General features: G+C 44.2%; 1 protein-coding gene and 1 pseudogene across 2 annotated transcripts in view; one reads left to right on the top strand and one right to left on the bottom strand.

Annotated features, from left to right (window-relative positions):
* Window positions 1-716: 716 nt before the first annotated feature.
* LOC104851883 lies at window positions 717-14979 on the bottom strand (annotated as a pseudogene).
* The window catches only part of Lgmn (legumain), a 30530-nt gene continuing 28825 nt past the window's right edge, over window positions 14827-16531 (top strand). Inside the window, exon 1 of one of the 2 annotated variants that reach the window (XM_010609221.2) lies at window positions 14827-14944. The gene's annotated coding sequence lies outside the window, so the exon portion shown is untranslated. The remainder of the gene's footprint in view (window positions 14945-16531) is intronic. The other variant, XM_010609222.3, reaches the window with a different exon arrangement.

The raw sequence follows: 16531 nt of genomic DNA, 5'->3' as shown, positions 1-16531 counted from the left end.
CTTATACTTGTCATCACACACACACACGCACACTTGTTCATTTACGCAATTCACAGTGACTGCAGCTTCTGGGACCCAGTTGAAGTTACCCAAGGTGATCTGTGCCACCTTGGTTAACCGTTGGTTAAATTCAGGCTCCTTTGCTTTCAGACACATCACACCCAAAATTCTTCAGGAATATTCTATGTCCATAAACTGGCTTACTTGAGGAAGTAAAGAACAAGAAACCGATACTAAGATAAAGGAACAGTTTGAAAGAATTCAAAGAATTCTAGAAATTATCCATCTGAAAAAAAGAAAACAGCTGGGCATGATGATAGCACATGCTTGTAACCCCAGCACTCAGAAGGCTGAGGCAGGAGGATCACTCTGAGTTCAAGGACAGCCTGGGCTGTATAGCAAGATCCTGGCTCAAAAAACAAATACAAACAAATAAACAAAAAGGACCCATGCCTGTAATACAGACCAGTACCCTGGTGGGGGATTGGTCACCTTTTCCTAGGGTCTCTATCTCCTCAAGAGGAGGAGAAATTTTCCCAGTTGCAGGAAATAATATGCTTCTCTGTCTCTTGAGGGCTTGCACTGTACCTCTTTGCACATGTACCTGTAAATTTCTGCCTAATAAACCCTTCCTATGCCTCTTACTAGTCCTGAAAATTCTTTTTCTGCTGTGGGAGTCAGCAAACCTGTTCTATGAGCAGGATGGCTTAGGTCTGTTATCTCAGCTTCTGGAAGCTCCTTGGACCACGTTTGGTGACAATATCGGCAGCAACAATAACAAGAGTGCTTACTTTAGAATACTAACAAGGGGCATAATGCCAATTTTGTCATAAAGACGCATAAACTGGGGTGTATAATACCCACCTTTATTCTTTAGAATATATCTATTGTTGAATTATTAATTTTAATGTTATGAGTTTTATTATATTCAACAACAAGTACCTAACAGCAAAAATATAAAAAATAAATTATTGAATTTTTTATTGTGTTTATAAAAAACATCAAAAACAGGGACGGGTGGAGGTGGTGAAGGGAGGACAGGGGAAAGGGGAAAAATAAGAACCAAGATGTCGTGCAAAGGTACAAGATCCCAGTGATGAATGTAACTGTACTGTATACCTAAAAAGTACCAATTAAACTTAATGGGGAAAGCTGGGCATGGTGGTGCACACCTGTAATCCCAGCACTTGGGAGGCTGAGGCAGGAGGATCATTGTGAGTTCAAAACCAGCCTGGGCTACATAGTGAGACCCTGTCTCAAAAAACAAAACAAAACAAACAAAAATTTAACAAGGGGGGGAGAAATTACCAATAGTACTAAAAAAAACAAAAACAAAAACAAACCAACTTCAATTATCACACCAAAGGCTGTCTTCACGCACGAGAACAAGTTCCACACGTACATATCACTTACACCGACAGCACATGTGTTTTGATTTCCTGGACTTTTTGTAGGGCAAACCTGACATCTCGCTGGTCTGTCTGCTTTGTCAGGAGGTTCTTATCATATTAGACAATGTGTAGTGAACAGGATCATAAAATATCAATAAAATAAAGTATTCAATTTTTAAAAAATGGGTCTCAAAATTCTGTGACAGATTTTTGGCCAAGTTGTTTCCATTAAAAAGTGTTGATTTTAAAAACTAATGACTTAAAACTGCCCCCCCAAACCAAATGGTCCACAAGACATTCTACTTTCCTCCCGAAGGTTTTACGATGCATCATTACCATTAACCATTCTTTTACTATTAAACTTAAATGCCCAATCGGTACAAACAGTTCTGAGATGGGTCTTCCACCACTGTTGAAGGGTGGGGTGGCAGGTGTTAGGGGTAATATCCATTTAGCCTTCTGAGCTTTCTGAGCAGACCTGGTGACCTTGCCAGCTCCAGCAGCCTTCTTGTCCACTGCTTTGATGACACCTACAGCAACTGTCTGGCTCATATTGCAAACAAAGAAATGGCCCAGAGGTGGAGAGTCAGAGAAGTTCTCCACACACATGGGCTTGGCTGGAACCATGCCAGTGATGGTAGTACCATCATCAGATTTCAAGAATTTGGGGCATCATGTCCCAGCTTCTTACCAGACTGGCAACCAATCTCTTCTTTCAGTTCAGCAAACTTGCAAGTGATGTGAACTGTGTGGCCATCCAGTACAGGGGCACAGCCAGCACTGATGTGGCCTGGATGGCTCACCTGAGGATAGACACCCGAGCAGGGAAACCAGCTGCTTGGTGGGTCATTTTTGTTGTCACCAGCGATGTTGCCACAACAAACATCTTTGACAGACATGTTCTTGATGTTGAAGCCCACATCGAAACCAGGAAGAGCTTCACTCAAAGCTTCATGATGAGTTTCAGCAGACCTTACTTCAGTTGTGACATTGACTGGTGACCACCTCACCAGGTTTGAGAACACCGGTCTCCACTCTGCCTGCAGGGATGGTACTGATACTGCCAATTTTGTAGACATCCTGAAGGGCAGCCACAAAAGCTGGTCAGTTGGGTGAGTGGGTGGCAGGATGTAATCCAGAGCTTCAAGCAGTGTGGCTACACTGGCGTTGCAATCTTTACGGGTGACCTTACATTCCTTGAACCAAGGCACGTTAACACTTGGCTCAGCATGCTGTCCCTATTCCAACCAGAAACGGGCCCAAAAGCTACTGCATCAGGGTTGTAGCCAATTTTCCTAATGCAGGGGTTGACTTCCTTAACAATTTCTTCTTATCTCTTCTGGCTGTAGGCTGGCTCAGGGGAATCCATTTTGTTGACACCAATAATGAGTTGTTTCACACCCAGTGTGTAAGCTGGAAAGGCACGCTCACGGGTTTGCTGCACATTCACCAACACCAGCAGTAACAATCAGGACAGCACAGTGAGACTGAGATGTGCCTGTAATCATGTTTTTTATAAAGTCTCTGTGTCCTGGAGCATTGATAGTCACATAAGACTTGCTGCTCTCAAACTTCCACAGGGAGATGTCAGTGGTGACACCACACTCACACTTGGCTTTCAGTTTATCCAAGACCAGGCATACTTGAAGGAACCCTTTCCCATCTCAGCAACCTTTTTCTCAAATTCTTCAATGGTTCTTTTGTGGATGCCACTGTATTTGTAGATCAGATGGCTGGTAGTGATGGACTTGCCGGGATCCATGTGTCTGATGATGACTATGGGTATGAGTCTTTTCCTTTCCCACACTGGTTTTGACTTAGTGGTAGTTTTCACTACAACCTGTTCCACATTAGATTCTTAATATGTATTGTGCATTGAGAATAAACATCAACATTTTCACATCAGCTGTATTTTTGCTTACAAGACCTAAAAGATAACCTCAGAAATACATTCCTATATGGACTATGTGAAAATATCAATAGAACTCTACAGAGAATAATCTTTGCTTTAATTGTCACACTTAAGGCAGTCTTTACACATGACAGCTGCCTGTTCCATGCACATGTCTCACACTGATGGCACGTGTGCTTAGCTTTCCTATGTGGCAGGCCACTCTTGTCACCTCTCTTCTCTTCCTGTTTGGTCAGCAGCTTCTTACTATATTCCACAATGTGTGCTTAGCAGGAAAATAAGATAGTAGCAAAATATCCAATATGTAATGAGTGCTTAGAACAGACATCTACATTTTCATATCAGCTGTTTACTTGCTTAAAAAACTTAAAAGGTAATGAGAATAAAGATCTATGTGAACTGCAATATAAATACAAACAAAAGTCTACCTCAGGACTGGGGATTTGGCTCAGTGGTTTTGCCACCTGCCTCGCAAGCGTAGGGGCCTGAATTTGATCCCTGGCACACACACAAAAAAAAGTCTACCACAAAGATATAATCTTTGCTGTCACACTGAAGGCAGCCCTCACACATGAAAACTGCATGCCCTACACACAGGTATCACTTACACTGATAGCATGTGTGTTTTGTTTTCCTGTCTTTTCTTGTAGGGCACAGCTGACATCTTTTTGATTTTCTTGTTGTTGCAGTAGGTCTTTGGGAAGCTGTACCTGCCTGTTCACCTGTCAGCTCACCAGTGTGCGCCACAATTGTTTTGTGTAGTTCCCTGGGCAGAAACATTTTGTTTTTCCTCTGCTGTAAATGATCTCTTATGAGTGCCAGTTCCAATCTTCTAAGAAAATTTCTCCATGGTATTTTGCACTTGTTATTTTCTTTGTAAACTATGAAACTATGCCACACATGTTTAGGATTGAGTTATGCACAAACATTGGCCAATGCTCTGTGTTTCCAGTGACATCATAGTTGCTGCATAACATCAATAACATCTTCTCTGCCTTTGGTTTTGTTGTAGAAAGTTATCATCTCAGGCTCCTGTTTTATCGCGGTTTCTCTATCAGTATTTCTGTCGTGGTGCAGTGTTGTTATCAGCAGTGCCAGTTTGTTTTTCCTTGCCATATATGAGGCCATGTTATATCTTTCTGAAATCCAATTCTCTGTTAGAAAATTTTCATTTGGAATTTCTGCTTAGTACCTGCATACAGTTCCTACACTGGTCAACTTGAGCTCTGTTAGCAAATGTAACATCGTTTTAGAAACTGGTAAGCCAGTTGTCATAATGGGATCTCATTATGCTGCCTAGATTTGTTTTGAATTCAAATGATCCTTTTCCTGCTTCAGCCTCTGAAGCAGTCCCCAGCTGCAACTTCAGGTTGTGCCACCACACCCAGTTTAAGGTTTTTCTTCTTGTTGGATGCAAAATTTCCAGACTACGTTGTTCTCTTTCTCTACTCTGTGATATTTCCATACATGCTACACTCCAGCCCTATATAAATTTCAACGTTTGGGGGGAGGGTGTTGCTACCCAGAGGCCATTTGGCAATGCCTGAATGTCACAACTTGGGAGAAGGGTTTTGCTACTGGCATCTAGTGGGTAGAAATCAGGGATGCTGATAAACATCCTACAGTGCACAAACAGGACATGAAAACAAAGAATTACCCAGCCTAAAATGTCAGTGCAGCTAGGATCCGGTAATCCTGGCTGAGTTGTCATTGAGGAAACACCCAAGGCAATATAATTGGCAGAGGAATGATAAATAACCAGATTTAATCCCCCAATTACAGCTTTGCAGGTCAGTGTCAAATAAAGTAGGGAGCTCTTATAAAGAACCAAGACTGGCTTTTCCAAGGCAATATGAAGAACGCATATCAAGCACCTCCTGTGTGCTGGGCACTGTTCGAGGTGCCAGAGGAAGTGCAGGAAACAAACCAGTCAAAGCTGTTACCCTCTGAGGCTCGCATTCCAAGGGAGAACAGACAATAAATAAATAGTGGCTCTGCCACTTAGCAGCTGTGTAACCTTCAGTGTGTTATTTAATCTCCCCAGCTTGGGTTTCTTTATCTATAAAATCAGGCTAATAATAGCACCTGCCATATAGGATTGCTCCCCATAGGGCTGTTAGGAGGATTAAAATAATAAATATATGCAAAGACTAGACCACAGCTGATACCTGTCAAGAAAATAAAGATAACGAACTACAGTACATATAGAATATTATGTCATAAAAGAGATATGGCAATTACAAAAAATATAATCAGCTGAGGGAAATAGAGTGATAAATGGGGGCCCAGGGACATTTATTTTGCAGAAAATTCAAGGAAAATCAAAGCATGGAGGTGCATGCATGTAATCCAGCACTCTGGAAGGCCAAGGCAATCAGATCACAAGTTTGTAGGGCTGGGGGTTTAGCTCAGTGGTTCTGCTGCCGGCTTCACAAGCACAAGGTCCTGAGTTTGATCCATGATACCAAAAAAAAAAAAAAAAAAAAAAAAAAAAAAGAGAGAGAGAAAGAATAAGTTAAATTATTAGGGGCCAGGGATTTAGCTCAGTGGTTCCAGCACCTGCCTCACAGGCTCAAGGGCCAGAGTTTGATCCCCGGTACCCCCCCCCAAAAAAAAACCAACACAAAAAACCCAAAACAAAAACAGATTAGAAGTTGGTGCCCAGCCCAGACAATTCAGGGACTTCAGTGAGACCCTGTCTCAAAATAAAAAAGGACTGGGGATGTAGTTCAGTGTGAAGGACTTGGGTTCAATCTCCAGCCTTGAAAAAAAATCTAGAAAGCATCTTTGAGAAAATTACACTTGAGCAGAGTGAGGAAATATCCCACGTAATATATGAAAATCAATTTCAGATGGATTCAGTGCCCAAACAAGATGCCATTCTAAACATATCAGATTGGCAAGAAGTCTGACAATACCCAGTGTTGCGTGTGTGTGTGTGTGTGTGTGTGTGTGTGTGAATGTGTGTGTGTGTGTGTGTGGCAATGGAATTTGTATACATGGCTGGTGGCAATATAAAGTGGCCCAGCCTATTTGGAAACTGGCTTGACTTTACAAAGGAAAGGTGAAAATGCATTTATCCTGAGGTGCTGCAGTTGTATTCCTGGCATTTTCCCAAGAGACATTCTTCCACCTGTGCACTGGAACCAAACAAATAATCAGCCATTTCCACACCACTCTAAACCTGGAAATAATCCAAATGTCCAGAAATAAAAGAAAGATAAACTGTGACATAATCATACCATATAAGATGATGCAATGTGCCAAGTGTGGTGGCACTGGCCTGTAATCCCAGCCCTCGGGAGGGTGAGGCAGAAGGAATGCTGAGAGTTCAAGGCCAGCCTGAACTGCATGGCGGGTTCAAGGCCAGCCTGAACTACACAGTGAGAACTTGTTTCAAAAAAACAATAAAACATATGAGAATGAATGAACTTCTGTAAGCAGTCACAGAGAAGGCTGTTATATTCATAACTTTTACTAAAAGATCCAAGGCACAGAAGTATAGTACATTACCAATCATGTAAATGAAGCTCAAAGACAGGTTGTATTAGTTTTTTTCTTGTTATTATAATGAAGTACTCCTGACTGGGTCCTTATAAAGTAAAGAGGTTTAGTTAGCTCCCCGTATTGGAGGCTGAAAATCCCAGGAGCATAGTGTGAGCTCTGGTAAAGGTCCTCATGGTAGATGGCAGGTTGGTGGGAGTGCGTGGAAGACAGAGATCACATGGTCAGACAAGAAGCAAGGCAGTGATTCAGGGAGGAGGCTCTGGTTTTGATAACACCTTGCTCTCCCAGGAACTAACCAGGACCCCACCAAATGTCAAGTGTGCTGAGTTTGTGGCTCCGCATCTTTGAGGAATGAAGTCATGAACCAAAGGAAGAAGTTAGGAGTTTTATTTGGAGTAACAGGAAGGCGAGTAGCTCCTGGATTTTCAGAAGGAGTTTTGAGTTGGGGGCTATCGGGGTCCTTTGTCAGAGGTAATTTGTACAGGAAAGTCACAGCATGAGTAGAAGGCGGTTCAAACTATAATCCACCTATAGGATCACAAGTATAGCCACTTAGCTAATATTGCTCCAAAAGGGAAATGAGGCATGTAGTAAGGGTGCATGGAAAGAACAAAGGCATTCTGGGGAAGGGATGGGTCTGGATGCTCTGGTCACCCATCTGAACGTCTGCTGCCTATCTGGACTTACCGGACCACGTGGTGCTAATATAGTATAATCTCAAGCTGCTGTTTATCTCTACAGAGGCCTGCAGGCCATTGAGTCCCCATCTCCATCTCTCAAACCTCCAACCACAATTTTGATGTCTTTATTTTTTGTGCTGACTGCCTTTAGCACCCAGTCCTTCTCTGACTGTAATATCACCAAAGATTTAAATATCTTACCAGGCCCTGCACCTTACATGTCCTTCCACCTCAACATGGCCACACTGAGACCAAGACTCCTACACATGAACCCATGGGCACACACTCAAGCCACATCCAAGCCATAGCACTGACAAAACCAAAGAAACAATTACCACAATGGCAGGGGCCACTCTTTGCAGGTAGGGAAGGAAGTGTGGTCAGTTTGGGACTCATGGGGGACTTTCGGGTGCTGATGCTATTGAATTTCTTGACCTGGGTAGCGTGTACATGGGTGATTTTGCTTTACAGTTATTCATGCAACTATACATATGTGTTTAGTGCATTCTTATATTTCACACTAAAAATAAATAAGTTTAGGGATTTGGTGAAAAGGGCCCTTGAGATGGAGGGAAAGGCCTAGGGAAGATCCCCGAGACAGGAGCCAGCATGGTGTGCTTGAGTTTCAGTAGAGGACAGCACAGCTGGTCAGGCAGAAGCCAGGGTGAGGGGAATCAGGGGTCAGATGGGGACCTGGGAAGCCAAGTTTTAGAGATCATGAAAGCAGAGGAAAGCTTTGATTCGGGCAGCACAGATCTGTAAGCATTACTCTGATTGCTGTGTAGAATTTCAAGATGGTCACGAGACTAACCTCGGAAGTGGAATGCAGAATGAATGAAGGAGAAAATGAGTGATCACTGAGCAGCTCTTGTGTGCCTTCGCCTTCCACAATTTAAAAATGTAGCCATCATTTCCATTTTATAGACAAAAACACCCAGTTGGTCAGCAGTGGAGCCAGGATTCAAACCCAACTCAGCCTGCCATGAAGCCCAAAGCTTGTGCCAGAGATGGCTTTCACAGGGCTGCAGACCAGGGAACCTGGGTTTCCATACTCTCTCTCCCATGCATCAGCTTTAAGACTCAAGACAAGTTGTTTTACTTATTTGTCTGCAAGATGGCAACTGTAACGCACAAATGGGTAATTTTTGTTTGGCAGCAGTTTGAGTTGTTCTTTGGAGCTCTGGGTAAGAATCCATCCACCTCTAAACTCCTTTAGATTGTTGGTTGAATTCTGTTGTAAGGTGGCCGGTCCCATTTCTTTGCAGGGTGTCCACTTTGCGGGACTTCTCTTTGCTCCTGAAGGAGGCCTGCGTGTCCATTGTCCCTCCATCCTCAAACAGGCAGTGAACCCATCTTCCACCCGCCAGAGAAAAGTTTCAGTTTTCCAGGACTCCTGTGATTAAAGGAGGCTGCCTGCTCAGCTAATCTCCCATTTGCCATATAGCATAACACAATCATAGGAATGACATCTGATCCTAGTCAGTGGTTTCCCCCATCCTTACTAGGGAGGAGGTTATTGACTTGTGAGGGTTATAGTGGTCACTCTTAGAATACTGCCTACTACAAAGTTAAACAAATGGTAATTTTTTTTTGGAGACAGGTCTCTTTAGTTCAGGGTGGCCTTGAATTCACAGCAATCTTCCTGCCTCAGCCTCCTGAGTGCTGAGATTACAGGTGTGTGCCACCACCCCTGGCTCAAACAAATGGTTATTGATTGACCAGAAACCTTTAGAAAACTCTTCAGTGTACAGAAACACAGCAAATTGTTCTTATCTTTATCATACCATTTAACTCTGTATACATTTACTGAGCATCTTTTATATGACAGCTACTATTTTAGGCATGCGGAGTAGACAATAAACAAGAAGAGCTGCATCTCAAGCAGTTTAAATTTTAGTTGCAAGCCAGAAAATGAACAATTATGTAAAGTCAGAAAATAAAAAGTCTAGACCCATAGAAGTTTGAATACCATTTCAGAGGCCTGGGGATTTAGCTCAGTGGTTCCACTGCCTGCCTCACAAGCGCAAGGACCAAGTTCGATTCCTGGTGCAAGAAAAAAAAAAAAAACGATTTCAGGTGAGCTGGCTCAGGACAGCTGCTCAGGGGAGCCAGCTGTGTGCCTGGAAGGGGAGGAACATGCAGAAACTGAGTGCTGCAAATGCAAAGACCAGAAAGCCATCACAGCCAGAGCCGAGTGAGGTGGCAGGAAATGAAGTCCTGGGGACAGGCAGGGACCAGGTGATGTCAGCACATTAGGTGTCCTAGTAACTTTCTTTGTTGCTGACACAAAATACCTGACACCCAAAGTTAAAGGGGAAAAGGTTTATTTAGCTCACAGTTTATAGAAGTTTCAGCTCATAATCAGCTGACTCCAAGGCAGGGTGGCGTGACAGACAGGCATTGAAAAGTAGAAACAGTTCATGGTGGGCAGAAGGCAGCAAAGCAACAAGGGACAAGACAAACCTCTTTCTGTCATTTATACTGTATCCAGGCTACTGGGATTAGCACAGAGCCAAACCAATCAGTGGACTGATTTAGGAATCACATACCCTCAATCCCAGCACCATGAATCAATCACACACTCTAGATCCAGCCACTTCTGAAAAAGCCCCACCTCTGATAATGCTTGACGCATTGGGGAGGCATCTAAACACAAATCATAACAATTTCCTACCATCTGATTTTTTTAAAAGAGTCTCATCCTGAAATGGCTCCCCAGTGCTGTTATCTCTGGTAGCCCAGTTATCTTCCATTTCTGTGGTATTTCTTGTTTTTATCTGACCGCACCAACTTCTGTTTGCATGGTCTGGCACTATGAGTCCCAGTCATGATTTTCTTTGTCAGACGTTTGCCTGCGACATTGGATGGGGAGGTCCTCATGCCTATTTGTCCATAGGAAGCCCACCTGCGTCTGTACTATACTGTGTCTGGGGCTGTTTAGATGCCTGCTTGAGGCAGGGGTGCTTCTAATAGGCCAGTGATGGCAAACTTCTTAGAGATGAGGACCCAAACTCCAACCCAAACTCCACTTATTTGGCACCAAGTGCCAACACTGCAATTAAACCTGAATATTGAGGTTTTGGTTTTGAAAAAAAAAACTCATATATTAATACATTTTGTCTTAAAATAAAAACAAATAACACATGTGCCATTGATTTGCCATCATTGGCCCAGATGTCCTAGTTGGACATAAGACTGAGGCAGACAGAAGGTAGGGTTAAGCCCCAGAAATTATAGACCGAGGACAGAAGAGTGAGTTGCATATGGAAGAGTTTAAGGAGTTGAGGTTCTAGGAGCTGAAGTCAGAAATCCCACCTTTCCCTAGCTGTGAGCAAGAATTCTTCTTCCCCAAAGTGGGAATTCTAGTTCCAAGGCACGTGTGCCATAGGTTCGTCACCAGTGCCCTAGGCTCTGCATTTCCTATGCTCTGCTGTTATCCTGCCAGTGGACACCATGAGCACAGACGGTTACTGTCACACATTCCCACCTTATTTTCCTCAGCAGGATTTTCACATTATAGCCCAGCTGCCAAGGAGATCTCTGAACCTAGCGGGTAGCTAATATTTATGGGTGATTTACTTGGTGCTAATCACTGTGTTAAAAAATTTAATTCTCAGAGAGAACTTATGAAGTAAGAATTGCTTCTTTTCTATTTGGGAAAATAGGCACCAAACAAGGTGCTCCTGTCACACAGTGATAGGGCCGGGATTTGAACCAAGACAGTTTAAGAGCGGAGTCCACCACATGTCCTCTAGCCAGGGTCTCTCATCTCAGCCTCCTTGCTGCTGGGCTGGTCTAGCACTGTTCTTGGGGTCCCTTCATCACCACCATGGCAATCTCCAGCAGCTCCTCCCATTGGCACTCGATTTATAGCCACCCTCTCTGGTCTCACACTCTGATCTCTTGGCCCATGGACTAAAGGGGCTGTCCCTTGTTCTTTGTCTACCCAAACGTGCCAGGCACAAGGCCACCAATTTTTTGTTTTGTTTTGCTTTGAGACAGAGTCTCACTAAGTAGTTGAGACTGACCTGGAACTATGTAGCCAAAGCTGGTTTTGAACTCACAGTAATCCTCCTGCCTCAGCCTCCGGAGTGCTGGGATTACAGGTGTGTACCACCACACCTGGCCTGGCCACCGATTTTATTTCACTTCAACTGTTAAGCACTAATCAGTCAAAATCCATCCTTTATTCTGGCTGAATTAGGAAGTGGTAAAGGACATACTTCTGTCTCTCTTGCTGGACAGTAAATTCTCCAAGGGGAAGAAATAAAATCCTATTTATCTCAGTATTCTAATATACTTATGTCACAAGGAAGCTGGGCCCTGATGCTGTGAGGAAATGAAGCAGGACTTAAAGAAAAACAAGTTCTTCTCAGCCTTGGGCAGCACCCCCCTTGGGTGGCCTCTCTCTTCTCCCCTGTAGCTGTAACTCCTTGTCCTGGTACAGGTAAAATTGACAACTATGTCTTGTAGGCAAAGTTTATGATACTCTGTTATTCATAAGGCTCTACCTTCTTTCAAGGCTTAATTACAGAACTATCTCTGTCCCATTTCTGTAAACTCGTAGCTATGTCATTAGAAAGAGCACTCCCCCTCCCACCAAATGTGTAGAAACTAGAACCTTTCCTTTGTTCTCTGTTCTTCCTTTAGACATGAGTCCATTGAGCTGATGTTACCTAAAAATTTAAATAGATCCTCCTGATTCCTAGTGGTCTCTCCTGTCTCTTTTATCCCACAAAAGAACTAGGCCTCATGAAACTCCTTGGTCTTTTGTGCCGTTGATTAAAAAATTCAGTCAAGACACATAGGTAGCCATGAAGAAACACAGATAGGATTTATTGTAAAGTAGACAGAGAGTCACAATTGTAAAATGTCCTCCTGTCCTTTTCAGATGGTCAGTGTTCCCTCAGGGGCCTTAATCACGTTAGAAACTTAGGAAAGACATTTCTGAAAGATAAGTTCTTTTTTTTTTTTTTTCCTCATTAAGTTTATCAGTACATTTTAGGTATACAATACAGTTACATGCCTCATTGGGATCTTGTTTTTTTTGTTTGTTTGTTTTGTTTTTGTTTTTTGAGACAGGGTCTCACTATGTAGTTGAGACTGACCTGGAATTCACTATGTAGCCCAGGCTGGTCTTGAACCCACACCAATCCTCCTGCCTCAGCCTCCTGAGTGCTGGGATTACGGGCGTGCACCACCATGCCCAGCTGGGATCTTGTACCTTTACATGGTGTATCTTGGCTCTTATTTTTTTCCCCATGAAAGATAAATTCTTCATTTGAACAAGGGCTCAGCCCAAGGTATAAGGGTCTTTAATGAAATTTCCTTTTGTGATATCATTGGGCCATCAGGCATGGCAACCAGAAATGCTGACTACCATGTTCTAGAACTAGAGGCCCCATATCTTTGGGTCTGAGACCTAATATATGATGATAAATATATTATCTATTGTGATCTTTGTTTCCTCACTTATCCACAACTAGCAAATCATGGTGGTTTGGAGCTCCCTTTGGCCCTCGGGCCCCCCCAATGCCTAAGCACCTCCCTAACACTTGGCACATAAGGGACATCTATTAAATGTGTTGAATAAATGGACGAACTTCAAATGCTCTCCATTTCACAGGATGAAAAGCATAGTGGTCATGAGCCTACAGCTATGGCCCTGGATGGACCTGGCCTTGAAGTCCAAAGGTCACTTCCAAGCTGTTATGTGGAGCTACACAGTTGCGTACTTAGCCCAAAAGTTGGCAGATTTTTTTCATAAAGGGCTCAGACCATAGATATTTTAACTTTATGGGTCAATCAGTCTCTCGCCTGGGTGTTAAACTGTCTTGTTTGCAAAAATAGCCAGAGATAATATCTAAAACAGAGAGTTCCTAAACCAGTAAGACTGGCTGTGTTCTCCTAAGCTTTTATTTATACAAACAGGCAGCAGTACAGTTGCATGTGGCGGCACGCATCTATGATCCCAGCACTCAAGAGGCTGAGGCAGGAGGAGCGGAGCACCATGAGTTTGAGGCCAGCCTGGGCTACAAAGTAGGTTCAAGGCCAGCCTGAACTATATAGCAAGACCTTGCCTCAAAAATAAAAACAAACAGTGGTGGCTCATGCCTGTAATCCCAGCACTCGGGAGGCTGAGGCAGGAGGATCGCTGTGAGTTCAAGACCAGCCTGGGCTACATGGTGAGTTCCAGGTCAGTCTCAACTACATAGTGAGACCCTGTCTCAAAACAAACAAACAAAAAATAAAAACTAACAAAAACCCCAAGAAAAAGGCAGCAGGTCTAAAGCAGCATGCTGACCTAGGTCTCAGTGTAAAAAGAGATCAAAGGAAACAACCCAGGGATGGAGCCTTGTGAGCCTTGGATCTTGGCTTGATACCCTTGGACAAGATTGCACCATTTCATCCCTACAAGTCCATTCAGTTCAATGCTCGGAGTGGTTCCACATGACATTGCGTGTACAGAATTCTATTTTTCTCTCCAGTTCACTGTGAGGTAATACTAACACTAATATCATTATTTATGGGTTAAGAGTGAGGGATTCAGGAACCAGACTGCCTATGTCCTAGTTCTGGCTCTGGCACTGAAGGCACTTAAAACATACTGCAACTTTGGAAAAATTAACTTCTCTCTGACTTCTGTAAGATCCCCCAGTTACCCTCTCTGTAAAGCTGGGATGACAGTAACTATGTCCACCTCTTATAGGGTTGTGATGAGAATTAAATGGATCTGCACCCCCGAATCATCCGCAGATCCTCAAACCCAGATGCAGGCTATTGTGGCTTTCCTTGTGGTAGCCCGCTTGGTTTCCTCCAGGGTGATCTTTTAGCTTGCTTTTTCCTCCTTTACTCGGCCTAAACTCGCTCTGCAGAGCCGGTTTCTCCATCACTCTTCACTTTTACTTTTTCAAATAAATTTGGCCAGTGCTTAAAAACAAACACCCCACCCACAAGCCAGATGCATACCCAGTACAATCACAACAATCTCCATGAATTACAGGAGCAGTAATGTTCTTGAAGTTTCCCTGGGTGAGTACAATGCAAAGTCAAGTTCGGAAACCAGTGGGTTAGAGGGTCCCTTGGGTAGAACCCTCCTGGAACTATCACCCCTCCCAGGCCCGGGTCCGCTGACCGTAGGTGATTGCAAACCACCTCTCCAGACTCCCCTCGCCACTAGGCCGCGAAGCCCCGCCCGTAAATACTGGTACTTGTAGTCCCTGTGACTGACTGGCCTCTTTCTCTCTTCCTATTGGTTTTCGCAGACATCCATCCTACAGCTCCACCAATCACCGGGGCACAGTAGGTTCTAAACGCCAGGAGCGGCTGCTCCCGGGCTCAATCACTGCCGGGCTGACGTCTGTTGTTGTCTGGTCTGAGGCTGCGCGGCTCCAAGAATTCCCACGGTGCTGCTGTCTCCGCCGCCGCCGTCTCCGCCGCGGTGATCGCCGCAGGTAACCGCGGGCCCCAGCTCCACAGAGAGAGGCATGCCGATAGGCACGCTTCAGGCCGGGGCCGCTGGTCAGCCGCAGTTCCTGGCCTCAAGCCTTGGGTTTTCACTTTCCCGAAACCTTTTCTGAGTAATGTGTCACCCGGGTCTGGAGACTTGACTCCGGAGGAAAACCCTGCGGACCTCGGCGCCCTGTCTTGCTAGGGTGATTGTGGAGGAGGAGGTGGGCTCTGTTTTTTTTCTTTTTTTTGCGTCTGCTTTGGCTGAAATGTTGTGTTGCTCCGGAGGGGAAACTGAGGCTCTAGAGGAGGCTGATCAGTCGAGGCCCACAGCTAGGGTGTGTCCGGGAGAGTTTGGGGCTTGATTCGGATCTTTATACAGCCTAGGAGTTCAGGCTGTTGATACTTTTAATGTGGAGGGTGAAACCCATGAGGAAGAATTGTTAACGCTGACAACAAAAATACCCAAAATATTCCTTCTGAGAAGTCAGGCAAGTGTGGTTTTGAGAGTTGACCTGGTGTGAGTTTCAGGGCGACCCACATCAACTGGGAAAGTGTAAGTTAACCGGCAGTGATCTCTTGTCCCTGTAACATTTAAGATTATTCTGTCAAGCACTCTGGCATCTGGAGGCTGGAAGAAGGAACTCCCTGTCGCGTGCTTTGTGCCCCGGATTTGAGACTCCACCTGGGGTCTGCAGGAAGTGGAATAGCCCAGCTTTCTGTAACTTTACGCAGCAGACCTGGAGCTTTACCAAGCTTTTTGAGTTGGGATTACTTTTGCGAAGGGGAACGGCAGATTCTAGCAAACAATTCCAGTATTACAGGGCAGGAGTACAGGTGTGTACAGGGATGGCTTCCAGCCCGGACTTGTGGGAAGATATAGGAACTCACAGAACAGGGGATGCTTGGGTTAAATTGGAGGGATGGCAGGAGCTAGTGGATGAGAAAGAAAGAGCAGTTCACCTGGAAAACAGCTTCGTGAAGGCAGGGAAAGGATAATGCTTTGGAACCTGGAATTGAGCCACATCCGAGTAAGGATTTTCATGTGGGTGGTGAATTCTGTGAGCCATGAGCATAGAGAGGTACATCTTGAACTGTCCTGTGCTGCTGTGAGAGATCAGGAAGCTGCTTTTAGTGTAGATCTGTATCATAAATACCCCGTGGGGTAGAAAAGTGTTGGAGAGAGACCGTAGTCAAGATGATAGCAATAATTCCCAGGAGAAATTCCAAGTTTCTTGTTTTTGTTTTTTGGTACTGGGGATTGAACTCAGAACCTTGCACTGGTGAGGCAGGCACGGTGCCATTGAGCTAAGCATCCGGCCTGAAATTCCAAGTTTTAAAGACCGTGAAGTGGAAAGTAGATTTTGAGCTGTTAAGAAAGTAGAAAATGTAGTATCCAGTACCATTCAGGAAGAAAAAAAATACAGCTAGGCATTGCTTAATGTTGGTGATGTGTTGTGAGAAATGTATTATTAGGCCATTTCATTGCTGTGGAATCATGGAGTGTGTTTACATGAACCAATATGGTTTAGGTTACTGGACATGGCTCTTCAGGCAACCAAAAGATGAGTTGCACAGGAGATGCCTGAGGC

Source organism: Fukomys damarensis, unplaced genomic scaffold (genome assembly GCF_012274545.1).
Source record: "Fukomys damarensis isolate Sample0158 unplaced genomic scaffold, DMR_v1.0_HiC HiC_scaffold_21, whole genome shotgun sequence".
In the NCBI taxonomy this organism is placed as follows: Eukaryota; Metazoa; Chordata; class Mammalia; order Rodentia; family Bathyergidae; genus Fukomys; species Fukomys damarensis.
The sequence above is the reverse complement of the archived record's forward strand: the minus strand, read 5'-3'. Positions and strand labels throughout refer to the sequence as shown.